Source organism: Rhinatrema bivittatum, chromosome 2 (genome assembly GCF_901001135.1).
Source record: "Rhinatrema bivittatum chromosome 2, aRhiBiv1.1, whole genome shotgun sequence".
Classification (NCBI taxonomy): Eukaryota; Metazoa; Chordata; class Amphibia; order Gymnophiona; family Rhinatrematidae; genus Rhinatrema; species Rhinatrema bivittatum.
Genome location: NC_042616.1, coordinates 711,903,142 through 711,919,091, shown reverse-complemented (window position 1 = coordinate 711,919,091; position 15,950 = coordinate 711,903,142).

Sequence of the window (15,950 nt, the reverse complement as noted above, 5' to 3'; positions counted from 1 at the left end):
TTAGGAAAAACTTGACGTCAGTTTTCCTAATTGGTGGACGTCTGACGCTCTCCTTAGCAAGGAGGTGCTAGGGGCGTGCAAGCAACCGTAGCACCTCCTTGCTAACGTGACCCCCTAATTATTGCATGGTACCCCCAGCAGGGGCGTTTGGGGGCGCGTTAAGAAAGCAGGCGCTGACTGTTCAGTGCCCGCTTTCTGTGCATATATATTGCATCGGCCCCATTGTCATTTGAAAATCATATTCTCTTGTTCCTACCAAATACTAAAGAGTATGTATCCAAATTTTTATGTTTTTGAACATTATGGGAGTTGTTCAGGTTTTAGATTAAATCTGGACAAATCTGAGGCATTAGATAATATATGGAAGCTGAAAGACAATTAGGAACAGTTTCCCTTAAATTGGGCTGGAGAAACAAACACCTGGGACTTAAGATACACAGAGATCATGCTAAATGGTACATGTTGAATATTTTATCCCTTATGAATTTCAAATTAAATTATGGGGATGGATGCAATCCCCGGTCTCTTTCATGGGAAGTTTTGCACTGAGTAAAATTTTTCTATTATTGAAACAGCTATATATCCTACAGATACTTCAGTTAATTTTACAGAAGAGTAATATTAAGTTTGTATTTTTTCTCAGTTTACTTGGCAGAGTAAGAAAGTAATGCTTTCTTACTCTGTCCCACCCTACCCTATATCCTCAATCCCACCCTACCCTATATCCTCAATCCCACCCTACCCAATAGGGATGTGAATCGTTTTAGGACGATTAAAATTATCGTCCGATAATTTTAATATCGTCTTAAACCGTTATGGAACACAATACAATACAGATTCTAACGATTTATCGTTATAAATCGTTAGAATCGTGAGCCGGCACACTAAAACCCCCTAAAACCCACCCCCGACCCTTTAAATTAAATCCCCCACCCTCCCGAACCCCCCCCCAAATAACTTAAATAACCTGCGGGTCCAGCGGCGGTCCGGAACGGCAGTGGTCCGGAACGGGCTCCTGCTCCTGCATCTTGTCGTCTTCGGCCGGCGCCATTTTCCAAAATGGCGCCGAAAAATGGCGGCGGCCATAGACGAAAAAGATTGGACGGCAGGAGGTCCTTCCGGACCCCCGCTGGACTTTTGGCAAGTCTCGTGGGGGTCAGGAGGCCCCCCACAAGCTGGCCAAAAGTTCCTGGAGGTCCAGCGGGGGTCAGGGAGCGATTTCCCGCCGCGAATCGTTTTCGTACGGAAAATGGCGCCGGCCATATGCGTATGGCCGGCGCCATTTTCCGTACGGAAAATGGCGCCGGCAGGAGATCGACTGCAGGAGGTCGTTCAGCGAGGGTTCCGGCGCCTCGCTGAACGACCTCCTGCAGTCGATCTCCTGCCGGCGCCATTTTCCGTACGAAAACGATTCGCGGCGGGAAATCGCTCCCTGACCCCCGCTGGACCTCCAGGAACTTTTGGCCAGCTTGTGGGGGGCCTCCTGACCCCCACGAGACTTGCCAAAAGTCCAGCGGGGGTCCGGAAGGACCTCCTGCCGTCCAATCTTTTTCGTCTATGGCCGCCGCCATTTTTCGGCGCCATTTTGGAAAATGGCGCCGGCCGAAGACGACAAGATGCAGGAGCAGGAGCCCGTTCCGGACCGCTGCCGTTCCGGACCGCCGCTGGACCCGCAGGTTATTTAAGTTATTTGGGGCTGGGGGATTTAATTTAAAGGGTCGGGGGTGGGTTTTAGGGGGTTTTAATGTGCCGGTTTTTCGATTTTTCGATTTTTTAACGATTTTTCACGATATTTTACCCCCCCCCAAACGGCAACAATACGATTCCCTCCCCCTCCCAGCCGAAATCGATCGTTAAGACGATCGAGGACACGATTCACATCCCTACTACCCAATACCCTCAATCCCACCCTACCCTATATCCTCTTACCTTATTCTCTTCAACCCTCCCCACCCCCCCTGCCCCCTTCCCCCCCCTCACCCCCCACCCCGCAACCATCACTGTATATCAAGTACACATGCCATGTTGCACTGTAAATAAGTTCCATATGCTAAATGTATCAAATGCACATGCCATGTAACATTGTATATTAGTTCTTTTGCATATCTAATCTGAATCGAATGCAAATAGTTGTATCGCTGCCTTTTAACTTTACTCTTATACTTGTATATTCACCCAGTTACCCCCTACCCTGTTCTTTGTAATTTCCTTTCCTTCTCAGTTTTTTGTAAACCGACATGATGTGTCCTACGAATGCCGGTATAAAAAAGTTTTTAAATAAAATAAATAAATAAATAATGCTTAGTATGGTGAAATTAATGGTCCCCAAGGAGGAAGGAGGTTTTGGATTCCCAATTATACATTTCCTAGCGTGTAGCAGATGGACTCAGGACCAATGGGTATAGTGTACTCCTGATAGCAGTTGGAGATGGATCAGATTTCAATCTGACGTCAGCCCTAGTACATATACCCCTGCAGGAAGTGCAGCTCTTCAGTATTTTTCGTCTCTATAGCAGTTAGGGACTCTATGTATGCTCGCACAGTGTTAGAGTAATTTTACCAAAGAAAACCAAAATAAGAAGAAACCTCTACAGACGAGCCCCACTCTCCTGCGGCGACACCCATTGGGTCCCTCCCCCAGTTGAGATTTCCTGAGGTGATTTCCGCGATCCGTCAGAGGTAAGCCTCGGTCCGGCAGCCGACCCTCGGCGGGGACCTAGCCCCCGACATCGGGTGAGGCTAAGAGGCAGCGGGTGCACCTTCGAGCACGGTGGTGAAGGTATTTTCCCTCTCCCCCCGCACCTGGAGACCACCCGGAACGAGAGCGGGAAGCACCGAGACAAGGTAAGGTAGAAATCTATTTAAAAGACTCCGGTGTCCGAAGCTCGAGGAGTCTCACAGGTCGCCAGCCGGCACCTGTGCCACCGGGTTGATCTGCCCTAGCAGGGCTAGATCCCGATCAGATCCGAGGATCCTCCCACGTGGAGACCCTCCATGGTGGTCGCCATCACCATTTTGATCTGTTCGCCGCCCTGTCCGCCGTTCCAATCCGTACGCACAAATACCTTGTGCGCACAACGTCGCGTGCCCAAGTACCATGCGCACAAGCAACGCACATAGCCACGCGCTTACTGTGCCGGGCGCATAACTTCGATATGTGTGCACAACAGCTCACACATCTCCCTGAGCGCACACCAAACCTATATGCACAACTTCGACGCATCGGAGCGCACAACTATATTTTACGCGCATAAGCCATGGCACCACCGGAAAAGAAACTCAAGGCTCAGCGCCTTTGCCCAGCATGCCACATTAGAGCTCCACAGCATGAGGAGGCCACGGCCCTCCTCATGCTGTATACAGTACGAAGAGGCCCTAGGGGATCCAACTCATGGCCCAACTCAGCCGGTACTGGGTTCCAGCCTCTCGAGCAGTACGCCGGACCTAGCATTGCACAGCAGGGACACCCCCCCCCCCCCTCAAACGAGGCTCCCCAGGGTCACGGTGCCCCTTAGTCTAGACCCAGCATCTATCTCCTGGGTGGAATTCTTCAAAGGTCTGCATATCTTCATCCATATGCAACCGGGGCCTCCTATAATACGGCCACAGGCTCCACCAGAGGACCTCAACATCCTGGGACCCTCTATGCCCAGGGAAGTGATCCCACCACCCAGAAGCCCCACCTTCGGGAACACGGACAACTCTGAGGATTCAGAAACCCTGGAGTAAAGGGAACTCTCTCCGGGGACAGAGCCCCACTGAACCATGAGACGCTTCTTCACCAAGGACGAGCTTCCAGACCTGGTCACACACAGCTTAAAAGAACTTACTAACCCAGGCACAAGTGCCTTGGGGGAACCTAAGACAAACCCCCTACTAGAGGGACTCCGTCAGACCTCCCGCCATTTCCCACTATTACAAGCAGTCCAGCAACTAATTGACCTGGAATGGGATGCCCCGGAAACTACATTCAAAGGGGGGCGGGCTCTGGCAGCCATGTACCCTCTGGACGCAGCCGCCAAAGATCTCCTGCATGTCCGAAAGTGGATGCCATGGTCTGCGCGGTCTCGAAGCACACTACTATCCTGGTGGAGGGAGGAGCAGCACTCAAGGATGCTCTCAAGACAGACGTCTGGAATCTATCCTCAAACAGTCCTTTGACGTCTCCGCTATGTCTCTAAAGATCGCAGCCTGCTGTGCCATGGGGACACGTGCCTGCTTATCATATACCAGGAACAACACTCCTGGGGAGGCCCTGGAACCAGCAGTATCATTCCTCACGAACGCCGCTTCTGATCTGGTGCACACCGCAGCTAGAGGAGTGTCATCCGCCGTGGCAGCCAAAAGACAACTCTGGCTCCAAAACTGGTCGGCCGAAGCATCCTCCAAAACGAGACTCACGAGGATGCCTTTCAAGGGAACACTCCTGTTCGGAACCGAACTAGAGAAGCTAGCCAACAAATGGGGCGCGTCCCCACTGCCACGGCTACCGGAGGACAGGAATAAAAGAAACCAGCGATCCTTCCCCTGAACCTCCAGGGGCAGAGATCACAGCGTTTCAGCCCATATAGAAGCACATATCAAGCGGCCCGCCCCACAGGCCGAAGCCAGTCCTTTCGTAAAAAGCACAACAAAAGGGGAGCCAGCTCGGGCCCAAGTCCCAACCACACCCCACAATAAAAATCAGCCAACCCGTCCAAAGGAAGAAGCCATAGGGGGCAGACTTGCCCTATTCTACCAAAGATGGGTCGAGATAACTTCGGACAAGTGTGTCCTATCCATCATTCGAGAGGGATATTACCTGGATTTCCACCACCTCCCTCCAGACAAGTTTGTGGAATCCCCCTGCCATGACCCTTCCAAGAGGATGGCAGTGGAAGCTACACTGACCAGATTGCTAGCCTTAGAGGCTATAATACCGGTGCCTCCACAACAAATAAATACTGGAAATTATTCCATCTATTTTATCGTCCCCAAGAAAGAAGGAATGTTCAGACCCATCCTGGACCTCAAGGCGGTCAACCGTCACCTGAAGATTCCTCGCTTCCGCATGGAAACTCTACGATCCGTTATAAGGGCGATACAACCAGGAGAGTTTCTCACATCCCTGGATCTTTCGGAGGCCTACCTGCACATCCCCATTTATCAGGAACATCAGCGCTTCCTACGCTTCAAAGTCCTGAACCATCACTACCAGTTCCGGGCACTACCCTTTGGGTTAGCCACAGCACCCCGGACATTCACCAAGGTAATAGTGGTGGTGGCGGCAACACTGAGGAAGGAAGGAATCCTTGTTCACCCCTACCTGGACGATTGGCTGATCAGAGCAAAGTCACCGGAGGAAAGCCGCCAAGCAACCAGCAGAGTCATAACTCTACTGAAAAGCCTAGGGATGGGTAGTCAACACAAACAAACGTTCCCTACAGCCCTCTCAGTCGCTGGAATACCTAGGAGTCCGATTCGACACAAAAGAGGACAAGGTCAGCCTGACCCCCACAAGGAGATCAAAATTGTGGAACCGGCTACAAACTTTGCTGGACGATCCTCGTCCCACAGCATGGGATTACCTCCAAGTCATCGGGCTGATGGCATCCACACTGGAAGTTGTGCCATGGGCGCGAGCTCACATGAGGCCCCTACAGCGCTCACTCCTATCATGGTGGAGCCCACGGTCACAGAACTACACCATACGTCTATCACTCCTGGGCAGAGTTCAGACCCAGCTACAGTGGTGGCTGCAGGCCAGCCACATGAGCCGGGGATCAAAACTATCCTCCCAACCTGGATGCCAGTCTACGAGGATGGGGAGCACACTGCGAGGAACTAACCAGTCTACGAGGATGGGGAGCACACTGCGAGGAACTAACTGCCTAAGGGCAGTGGAACACAGAAGAGGCGGGATGGAACATCAACTGCCTAGAAGCGCGAGCAGTCAGACTAGCCTGCATGCGGTTCGTCCACAGACTTCGAAACAAAGCGGTCAGAGTAATGTCGGACAACGCCACGACAGTGACCTACATCAACCGGCAGGGGGGAACCAGAAGCCAACAGGTGTCCCTAGAAATAGACCCCCTGATGGCGTGGGTGGAAGCAAACCTCCAGGAGATCTCCGCCGTCCACATCGCCGGGAAAGACAACATCACGTCAGACTTCCTCAGCAGGGAAAGTCTAGACCCAGGAGAATGGAGGCTGTCACCCACAGCCTTCAAGATAATAGTGGATCGGTGGGGGACACCGGACATGGACCTTCTGGCAAACAGATCCAACGCCCAAGTATCCAGATACTTCAGCCGCAGGCGGGAACTGCAGTCCCAAGGGATCAATGCCCTGGGTCAGCCCTGGCCCCCGGGGACTCTACTATACGCCTTCCCGCCGTGGCCCCTACTGGGCACAATCATTCACAAGATACACCTACACAAGGGACTAGTTCTTCTCGTGGCTCTGGTCTGGCCAAGAAGACCCTGGTACGCAGACATGAGAAGACTGCTGGCAGGGAACCCCCTACTCCTGCCCCCACACAGGGACCTACTACAACAAGGTCCGATCCTCCACGAGGACCCAGCCCAATTCTCTCTTACGGTCTGGCCATTGAGAGGGCTCGCCTGAGAAAGAACGGGTACTCAGGGGCGATAATCGACACCCTCCTTTGAGCACGCAAGTTCTTCACATCACTAACGTACATAAGAATCTGGAGAGTATTTGAAGCCTGGTGCGAAGACCACAAAATCAAACCATGCTCATTCACAGTTCCCATGATCCTGGAATTCTTACAGAACAGACTACAGAAGGGCCTGTCCCTCAACTCCATCAAGGTACAGGTGGCTGCCATGTCATTCTACGGCTCCAAGAGCGAGAGCGACAGCATAGCCTCTCACCCGGACGTGTCACGCTTCCTGAAAGGAGTCAAACACATTCGCCCACCACTAAAGTGGCCGGTACCTCTGTGGAATCTCAATCTCGTTTTGGACTTCCTAGCGGGAACCACCTTCAGACCCCTATGAGGCCTGTCCCTTCGCCTGTTAACCTTGAAGACGGTGTTTTTGCTGGCGGTGTGTTCAGCCCGCCGCATATCAGAACTACAAGCACTGTCCTGCCGTGAGCCATTCCTCAGGCTCACCCCGGGGTCCATCCAACTACACACGGTCCCCTCCTTCCTCCCCAAAGTGGTCTCACACTTCTACCTTATCCAGACCATCTCGCTACCAACGACGGATGGCCGGAAGAATTCGGAAGAAGCCCGTAGTCTCTGCCACCTCAACATCGGCAGACTCCTATCCAGATACCTGGAAATGTCCGAGCCTGTACGAAAAATGGACCACCTGTTCGTCCTTCACAGCGGAAAGAGACAAGGGGAAGCAGCCTCATGGGCAACCATCGCCCGCTGGATCAAGGTAGTCATCAAGGCGGCCTACGTAGAAGCTGGCAAGCCACCACCTCTACAGGTCAAGGCCCATTCTACCAGAGCCCAGGCAGTATCATGGGCAGAAACTAGAATGCTGTCACCTGCCGATATCTGCAGGGCGGCTACATGGTCCTCCATCCACACCTTCTCCAGAATCTACCGTCTGGATGTTCAGGCGCGGGAGGACACAGCATTTGCAAGGGCAATACTAAGTGGGTCATGGGCAGCCTCCCATCCGGATTGGGAGTAGCTTTTATACATCCCATTGGTCCTGAGTCCATCTGCTACATGCTAGGAAATGGAGAAATTACTTACCTGATAATTTTGTTTTCCTTAGTGTAGACAGATGGACTCAGCATCCCATCCTTGGCTGCCGTCACGCAGGGCCCTCAAATGTTCAAGGGTAAGCCATGTTTTTCATTTACCTAGGGCATCCACCCTGCCGGGTGTCGACGCTTTCCGGTTGAGTACACTGGCGGTCTCCAGCTATAGGCAATCAACCAGCTCAAGTTAATCAAGTTTAACATTCAACCAAGTTATGAAGTTATCCACGTTAACCAAATTATTAAGTTAATCAATCAGTCAGTCACACATATATCCACAAGGCTTTTCGAGGAGAATACTGAAGAGCTGCACTTCCTGCAAGGGTATATGTACTAGGGGCTGACGTCAGATTGAAATCTGATCCGTCTCCAACTGCTAGCAGGAGTACACTATACCCATTGGTCCTGAGTCCATCTGTCTACACTAAGGAAAACGAAATTATCAGGTAAGTAATTTCTCCTTTAACTCTTCTCCATTTAGCCATATCTTATCTATATGGCCAGTAATTTTTATAAGTTAAACTTTTACCATTTTGTCAGGTACTGACATCAGGCTCATCAATACATAGTTTCCCAGATTAGCACGCAGCCTTTTTTAAAAATTGGCCATTACATTGATCACTGTCCAGTCTTCAGGTATTGTTGCTGTTTTAAATGACAGGTTATAGATTACTAATAACAGGTTAGCAATTTCATGTTTGAATTCTTTTAGATTTCTGGGTTGGATGCCATCAGGACCTGATGATCTCTTACTCTTTAGTTTGTCAATTTGATCTGTTTACATCCTCTCTTATTGCAGAGATTTGTTTGAGTTGCTCAGACATGTCACCATCAAAGAATGTGTCTGATGTGGCTAGTTCCCAACATTCTCCTCAGTAAAGACCAAAGCTAAGAATTCTTTTTTTTTTTTTGCCATTTCCTTGTTCTTGAGCATCCCCTTTACCCCTCAACCATCTAGGGCCTTGATTGACTCTTTTACAGGCTTACAAAGCACTGCATGTTGCGGTCCCAGTCGCTAGACTCGCGACCGGGTCTTTACCTTCCTCTCTCGTGCGAGTGAGACTGTTTTAAAGACTCAACTGCAGGAAGTTCCGGCCCGCCTCCTTGATGATGTCAGACATCAGCAAGGTATTTAAGCCTGGCGTCTGGCTAAGGAGGTTGCCTAGCAATGAGGTTCTCTCCTTGGAGGCACCAGTTGCTGTGTCCCTGATCCTGGTCCTGCTGTGTCCCTGATCCTGGTTCTGCTGTGTTCCTGATCCTGCTCATCTTCCGGATTCTTCTTGGTTTGTCTCCTTAGTTCCTGATCCCGGTTCACCTCTGATACTCCGTGGCTGTCGCCTGTCTCAACTTCTGCTCCGTCCTCGCTTTGGTCTCACTGCTGTCGCCTAAGTCCCAGCGGTCCGGATCCTCAAGGGTTCCTCCCGGGGGGATCTCGGATCTCCAGAGTGAAGATTCCATCTTCTCTTCAGGACTCGCTTCTGCCGCCTAAGTCCCAGCGGTCCGGATCCTCAAGGGCTCTTCCCGGGGGGATCTCCAGGGTGAAGATTCTGTTCCTGCATTTATCTTGGTACCGCCTCCCGGCCTGTCCCATCTCCGTGGAACTCTCTCTTCCAACCATCTTCCTCCACCAGGTCGGCCCAAGGGTCCACTGTCCAGTCCGCAACAGTTTGCAACAGTTTGCTAGGCCAAGGACCCGGCGGATATCTTTGGTCTGCAAGCCATTCCGGGAATGGCCCAACGCTTGTAACAGCAGCAACATTGTCTCGACGTTCTGGCTGCCACCGTCGAGAGGCCGGTGAATTGCCTGGATGCCACTCCGCTAGAGCCACCACCATTACCGCCTCCGGCTCCTACTGTGAACATTACTGCTCCCACTCAATTGCCCGTGCCCTCACGCTACGCAGGAGAGGCCAAAAGCTGCCAGGGATTTTTGAACCAGTGCTACATCAGGTTCTCTCTACTCCCTAGTTGGTGATTCGATTATTAGGAATGTAGGATAGCTGGGTGGCGGGTGGGCGTGAGGATCGCCTGGTAACATGCCTACCTGGTGCGAAGGTGGCGGACCTCACGCGTCACCTAGATAGGATTTTAGACAGTGCTGGGGAGGAGCCGGCTGTCGTGGTACACGTGGGCACCAACGACATAGGAAAATGTGGGAGGGAGGTTCTGGAAGCCAAATTTAGGCTCTTAGGTAGAAAGATTAAATCCAGAACCTCCAGGGTAGCATTCTCTGAAATGCTCCCTGTTCCACGCGCAGGTCACCAGAGGCAGGCAGAGCTCCGGAGTCTCAATGCGTGGATGAGACAATGGTGCAAGGAAGAGGGATTCAGTTTTGTTAGGAACTGGGGAACCTTTTGGGGAAGGGGGAGTCTCCTCCGAAGGGATGGGATCCACCTTAACCAGGGTGGAACCAGACTGCTGGCGCTAACCTTTAAAAAGGAGATAGAGCAGCTTTTAAACTAGAACAAAGGGGAAAGCCGACAGTCGCTCAGCAGCGCATGGTTCGGAGAGATGTATCTTTAAAGGATACTAATGATGCATTAGAATTAGGGCATCCCGACAATGAGGTTCCAATAATTAGAAAAGTAGTTCAAGTGCCTGTAACTAAAAACTCACCTGAGCTAAAAAATTCTAACTTATCCCTATCAATTAAAAAGCAGAATAAAAATACAATCAAAAAACAAACTTTGAAATGTTTGTATGCTAATGCCAGAAGTCTAAGAAGTAAGATGGGAGAATTAGAATGTATAGCAGTAAATGATGACATAGACTTAATTGGCATCTCAGAGACATGGTGGAAAGAGGATAACCAATGGGACAGTGCTATACCGGGGTACAAATTATATCGCAATGACAGAGAGGAGCAGTTGGGAGGAGGTGTGGCGCTTTATGTCCGGGATGGCATAGAGTCCAACAGGATAAACATCCTGCATGAGACTAAATACAAAATTGAATCTTTATGGGTAGAAATCCCTTGTGTATCAGGGAAGACTACAGTGATAGGGGTATACTACCGTCCACCTGGTCAAGATGGTGAGATGGACAGTGAAATGCTAAGAGAAATTAGGGAAGCTAACCAAATTGGTAGTGCAGTAATAATGGGAGACTTCAATTACCCCAATATAGACTGGGTAAATGTATCATCGGGTCACGCTAGAGAGATAACGTTCCTGGATGGAATAAATGATAGCTTTATGGAGCAATTGGTTCAGGAACCGACAAGAGAGGGAGCAATTTTAGATCTAATTCTCAGTGGAGCACAGGACTTGGTGAGAGAGGTAACGGTGGTGGGGCCGCTTGGCAATAGTGATCATAATATGATCAAATTTGATTTAATGACTGGAAAAGGAACAGTGTGCAAATCCAAGGCTCTTGTGCTAAACTTTCAAAAGGGAAACTTTGATAAAATGAGAAAAATTGTTAGAAAAAAACTGAAAGGAGCAGCTACAAAAGTAAAAAATGTCCAAGAGGCGTGGTCATTGTTAAAAAATACCATTCTAGAAGCACAGTCCAGATGTATTCCACACATTAAGAAAGGTGGAAAGAAGGCAAAACGATTACCGGCATGGTTAAAAAGGGAGGTGAAAGAAGCTATTTTAGCCAAAAGATCTTCATTCAAAAATTGGAAGAAGGATCCAACAGAAGAAAATAGGATAAAGCATAAACATTGGCAAGTTAAATGTAAGACATTGATAAGACAGGCTAAGAGAGAATTTGAAAAGAAGTTGGCTGTAGAGGCAAAAACTCACAGTAAAAACTTTTTTAAATATATCCGAAGCAGAAAGCCTGTGAGGGAGTCAGTTGGACCGTTAGATGATCGAGGGGTTAAAGGGGCACTTAGAGAAGATAAGGCCATCGCGGAAAGATTAAATGATTTCTTTGCTTCGGTGTTTACTGAAGAGGATGTTGGGGAGGTACACGTAATGGAGAAGGTTTTCAGGGGTAATGATTCAGATGGACTGAATCAAATCACGGTGAACCTAGAAGATGTGGTAGGCCTGATTGACAAACTGAAGAGTAGTAAATCACCTGGACCGGATGGTATACACCCCAGAGTTCTGAAGGAACTAAAAAATGAAATTTCAGACCTATTAGTAAAAATTTGTAACTTATCATTAAAATCATCCATTGTACCTGAAGACTGGAGGATAGCAAATGTAACCCCAATATTTAAAAAGGGCTCCAGGGGCGATCCGGGAAACTACAGACCGGTTAGCCTGACTTCAGTGCCAGGAAAAATAGTGGAAAGTGTTCTAAACATCAAAATCACAGAACATATAGAAAGACATGGTTTAATGGAACAAAGTCAGCATGGCTTTACCCAGGGCAAGTCTTGCCTCACAAATCTGCTTCACTTTTTTGAAGGAGTTAATAAACATGTGGATAAAGGTGAACCGGTAGATATAGTATACTTGGATTTTCAGAAGGCGTTTGACAAAGTTCCTCATGAGAGGCTTCTAGGAAAAGTAAAAAGTCATGGGATAGGTGGCGATGTCCTTTCGTGGATTGCAAACTGGCTAAAAGACAGGAAACAGAGAGTAGGATTAAATGGGCAATTTTCTCAGTGGAAGGGAGTGGACAGTGGAGTGCCTCAGGGATCTGTATTGGGACCCTTACTGTTCAATATATTTATAAATGATCTGGAAAGAAATACGACGAGTGAGATAATCAAATTTGCAGATGACACAAAATTGTGCAGAGTAGTTAAATCACAAGCAGATTGTGATAAATTGCAGGAAGACCTTGTGAGCCTGGAAAATTGGGCATCCAAATGGCAGATGAAATTTAATGTGGATAAGTGCAAGGTGATGCATATAGGGAAAAATAACCCATGCTATAATTACACGATGTTGGGTTCCATATTAGGTGCTACAACCCAAGAAAGAGATCTAGGTGTCATAGTGGATAACACATTGAAATTGTCGGTTCAGTGTGCTGCGGCAGTCAAAAAAGCAAACAGAATGTTGGGAATTATTAGAAAAGGAATGATGAATAAAACGGAAAATGTCATAATGCCTCTGTATCGCTCCATGGTGAGACCGCACCTTGAATACTGTGTACAATTCTGGTCGCCGCATCTCAAAAAAGATATAATTGCGATGGAGAAGGTACAGAGAAGGGCTACCAAAATGATAAGGGGAATGGAACAACTCCCCTATGAGGAAAGACTAAAGAGGTTAGGACTTTTCAGCTTGGAGAAGAGACGACTGAGGGGGGATATGATAGAGGTGTTTAAAATCATGAGAGGTCTAGAACGGGTAGATGTGAATCGGTTATTTACTCTTTCGGATAGTAGAAGGACTAGGGGACACTCCATGAAGTTAGCATGGGGCACATTTAAAACTAATCGGAGAAAGTTCTTTTTTACTCAACGCACAATTAAACTCTGGAATTTGTTGCCAGAGAATGTGGTTCGTGCAGTTAGTATAGCTGTGTTTAAAAAAGGATTGGATAAGTTCTTGGAGGAGAAGTCCATTACCTGCTATTAAGTTCACTTAGAGAATAGCCACTGCCATTAGCAATGGTTACATGGAATAGACTTAGTTTTTGGGTACTTGCCAGGTTCTCATGGCCTGGATTGGCCACTGTTGGAAACAGGATGCTGGGCTTGATGGACCCTTGGTCTGACCCAGTATGGCATTTTCTTATGTTCTTATGTTCTTATGGTCAGTTCCCCTCGGACTCTGTGAAAATAGCCTATATCTTGTCACTTTTGGAAGGGAAAGCGTTAAGCTGGGCATCACCAATGTGGGAGCGCCAGGATCCCTTTTTAAGTAATCTGCAGCAGTTCGTTATTAATTTCAAGCAAGCATTTTATGAACCCGCACGCTTGCCCACTGCTACGTCAGAGCTATTACAGCTGAGACAGGGAGCTCGCTCCCTGTCAAACTATGCAATTGAATTTCGCACCCTCACTATGGAGGTAGGGTGGCGTGAAGACAGTCTCCAGGGAGTTTTTCTGGAGGGTCTGTCACTGCGCATTAAGGACAAGTTGGCAGCTAGGGACATTCCGGATGACCTCAACGGAGTAATTGACCTTGCTGGCTGGATTGACCATCGATTTCAGCAAAGAGTAAGGGAGGGACGTCTGCCACATCGACCCATATCCTTGGCACCTGCCTTCACTAGACCCTTGACAACCTCGTCAAGTCCTGGGGCGACACACGCCGACTCTTCTACAGAGGAACTTATGCAGTTGGGTCGCACGCCTTTAACTGCGGAGGAGAGGCGAAGGCGTCGGGCCTTGGGTCTATGTTTATACTGTGGCAGCAAGGGTCACCTCCTAGCCCAATGCAAACAGCGTCCGGGAAACGCCAAGGCCTAGGCAAAACGGAGGAGCTACTCCTAGGCTGTGCTAATGCTGCTCCTCAATGTACTGTACCAGTGACACTAGAATATCCTGGAGGGTCTTTCAACACACTCGCCTTTATTGACTCCAGAGCGGGTGGGAATTTTATTCTGATTTGGTACAGCAACTTCAATTACTTACTTGTCCTCGGACTCCTCCTGTTAGGATTACGTCTATCCAAGGGCAGTGTTGCCTGGTAGTATTTCTAACTCCACGACTCCGCTTACTCTCCGGCCCGGAGTGCTACATTCTGAGGAAATTTCCTTTTTGATCCTGGAGAAAGCGGTTCACCCGGTAGTATTGGGATTACCATGGCTACAATGCCATTCGCCCATGATCCATTGGGACTCGTTGCAAATCGTCCGTTGGAGTCCCTTTTGTTTTGATCACTGTCTCCAGGTTCTGGGTCCACCGTCTGTGTCCTTGTTGACTACTTCCGTATTGCCACCTGCACCTTACTCTGAATTTGCAGAAGTCTTCTCCAAGAAGAAAGCAGATATTTTGCCTCAGCATCGCCCCTTTGATTGCACAATAGACCTTTTACCGGAAACCATTCCACCGCATGGGAGGGTATACCCTCTATCCTTGCCAGAGACACGCGCTATGTCTGAATACATCTCTGAGAATCTCACTAAAGGTTTTATCAGACACTCCTGACCTCCAGCTGGGGCAGGATTTTTCTTCGTGGGAAAGAAAGACGGCTCGCTCAGACCTTGCATTGATTACAGGGGTCTTAACGCCATAACCAAGCATGATCGGTACCCGCTGCCATTAATCCCAGAACTTCTGGACAGATTGCAAGGGGCCAAGGTTTTTACCAAACTTGATCTACGAGGGGCCTACAACCTAGTTCGAATCCGCCCCAGGGATGAATGGAAGACTGCCTTCAACACGAGAGACGGGCATTACGAATATTTAGTGATGCCCTTTGGCCTATGTAACGCTCCGGCAGTCTTCCAAAACCTCATGAATGAGGTGTTGTGTGAAATGCTACACTCCTATGTAATAGTATATCTTGATGATGTTTTGATTTATTCACCAGATCTGAAGTCCCATCGTCAACGTGTTAAACAAGTACTGCAAGTTCTCAAAGACAATCAATTGTATGCGAAGCTAGAAAAGTGTATGTTTGAATGTGAGTCACTCCCCTTCCTGGGATATATCGTTTCATCTACCGGGTTCCACTTGGACCCAGAGAAGGTGTCCGCTATAAAGGACTGGCCTCGCCCTGTGAGGGTGAAGGCGTTACAACGTTTTCTTGGATTTGCAAACTTCTACAGACAGTTTATTTCTAATTATTCCCTCAGAGTCGCACCTCTTACCGTGCTAACTAAAAAGGGGACGGATGCTAAAGATTGGCCCAAAGCAGCCTGTCAAGCGTTTGAGGATCTGAAACAAGCATTCTTGTTGGACACTTGTTTATACCATCCAGATCCGCATCGTCCTTTCGTTGTAGAGGTGGACGCCTCCAGCATTGCAATAGGGGCAATCTTAAGTCAACACTCTTGCTCGGGTAAACTACTTCCATGTTCTTACTTTTCCAAAAAATTTTCAGCAGCCAAGTGTAACTACAGTATAGGAGACAAGGAACTCCTAGCAATCAAGTTAGCATTTAAAGAATGGAGGCAATGGCTGGAGGGGGCAGTGCACCCGATTACGGTATACACTGATCATAAGAATTTAGAATTCTTGTGCCAAGCCCAGCGGTTAAACCCTAGACAAGCCCAGTGGTCCCTCTTCTTCAATCGCTTTGACTTTACACTTCGGTATCGTCCAGCGGCCAAGAATACTCGTGCGGACACCTTGTCACGAACTATGGAACTAGAAGAAGAGGGAGAGCTTCCCCAGTACTTCTTGGATCCAGCAAGAATCAACA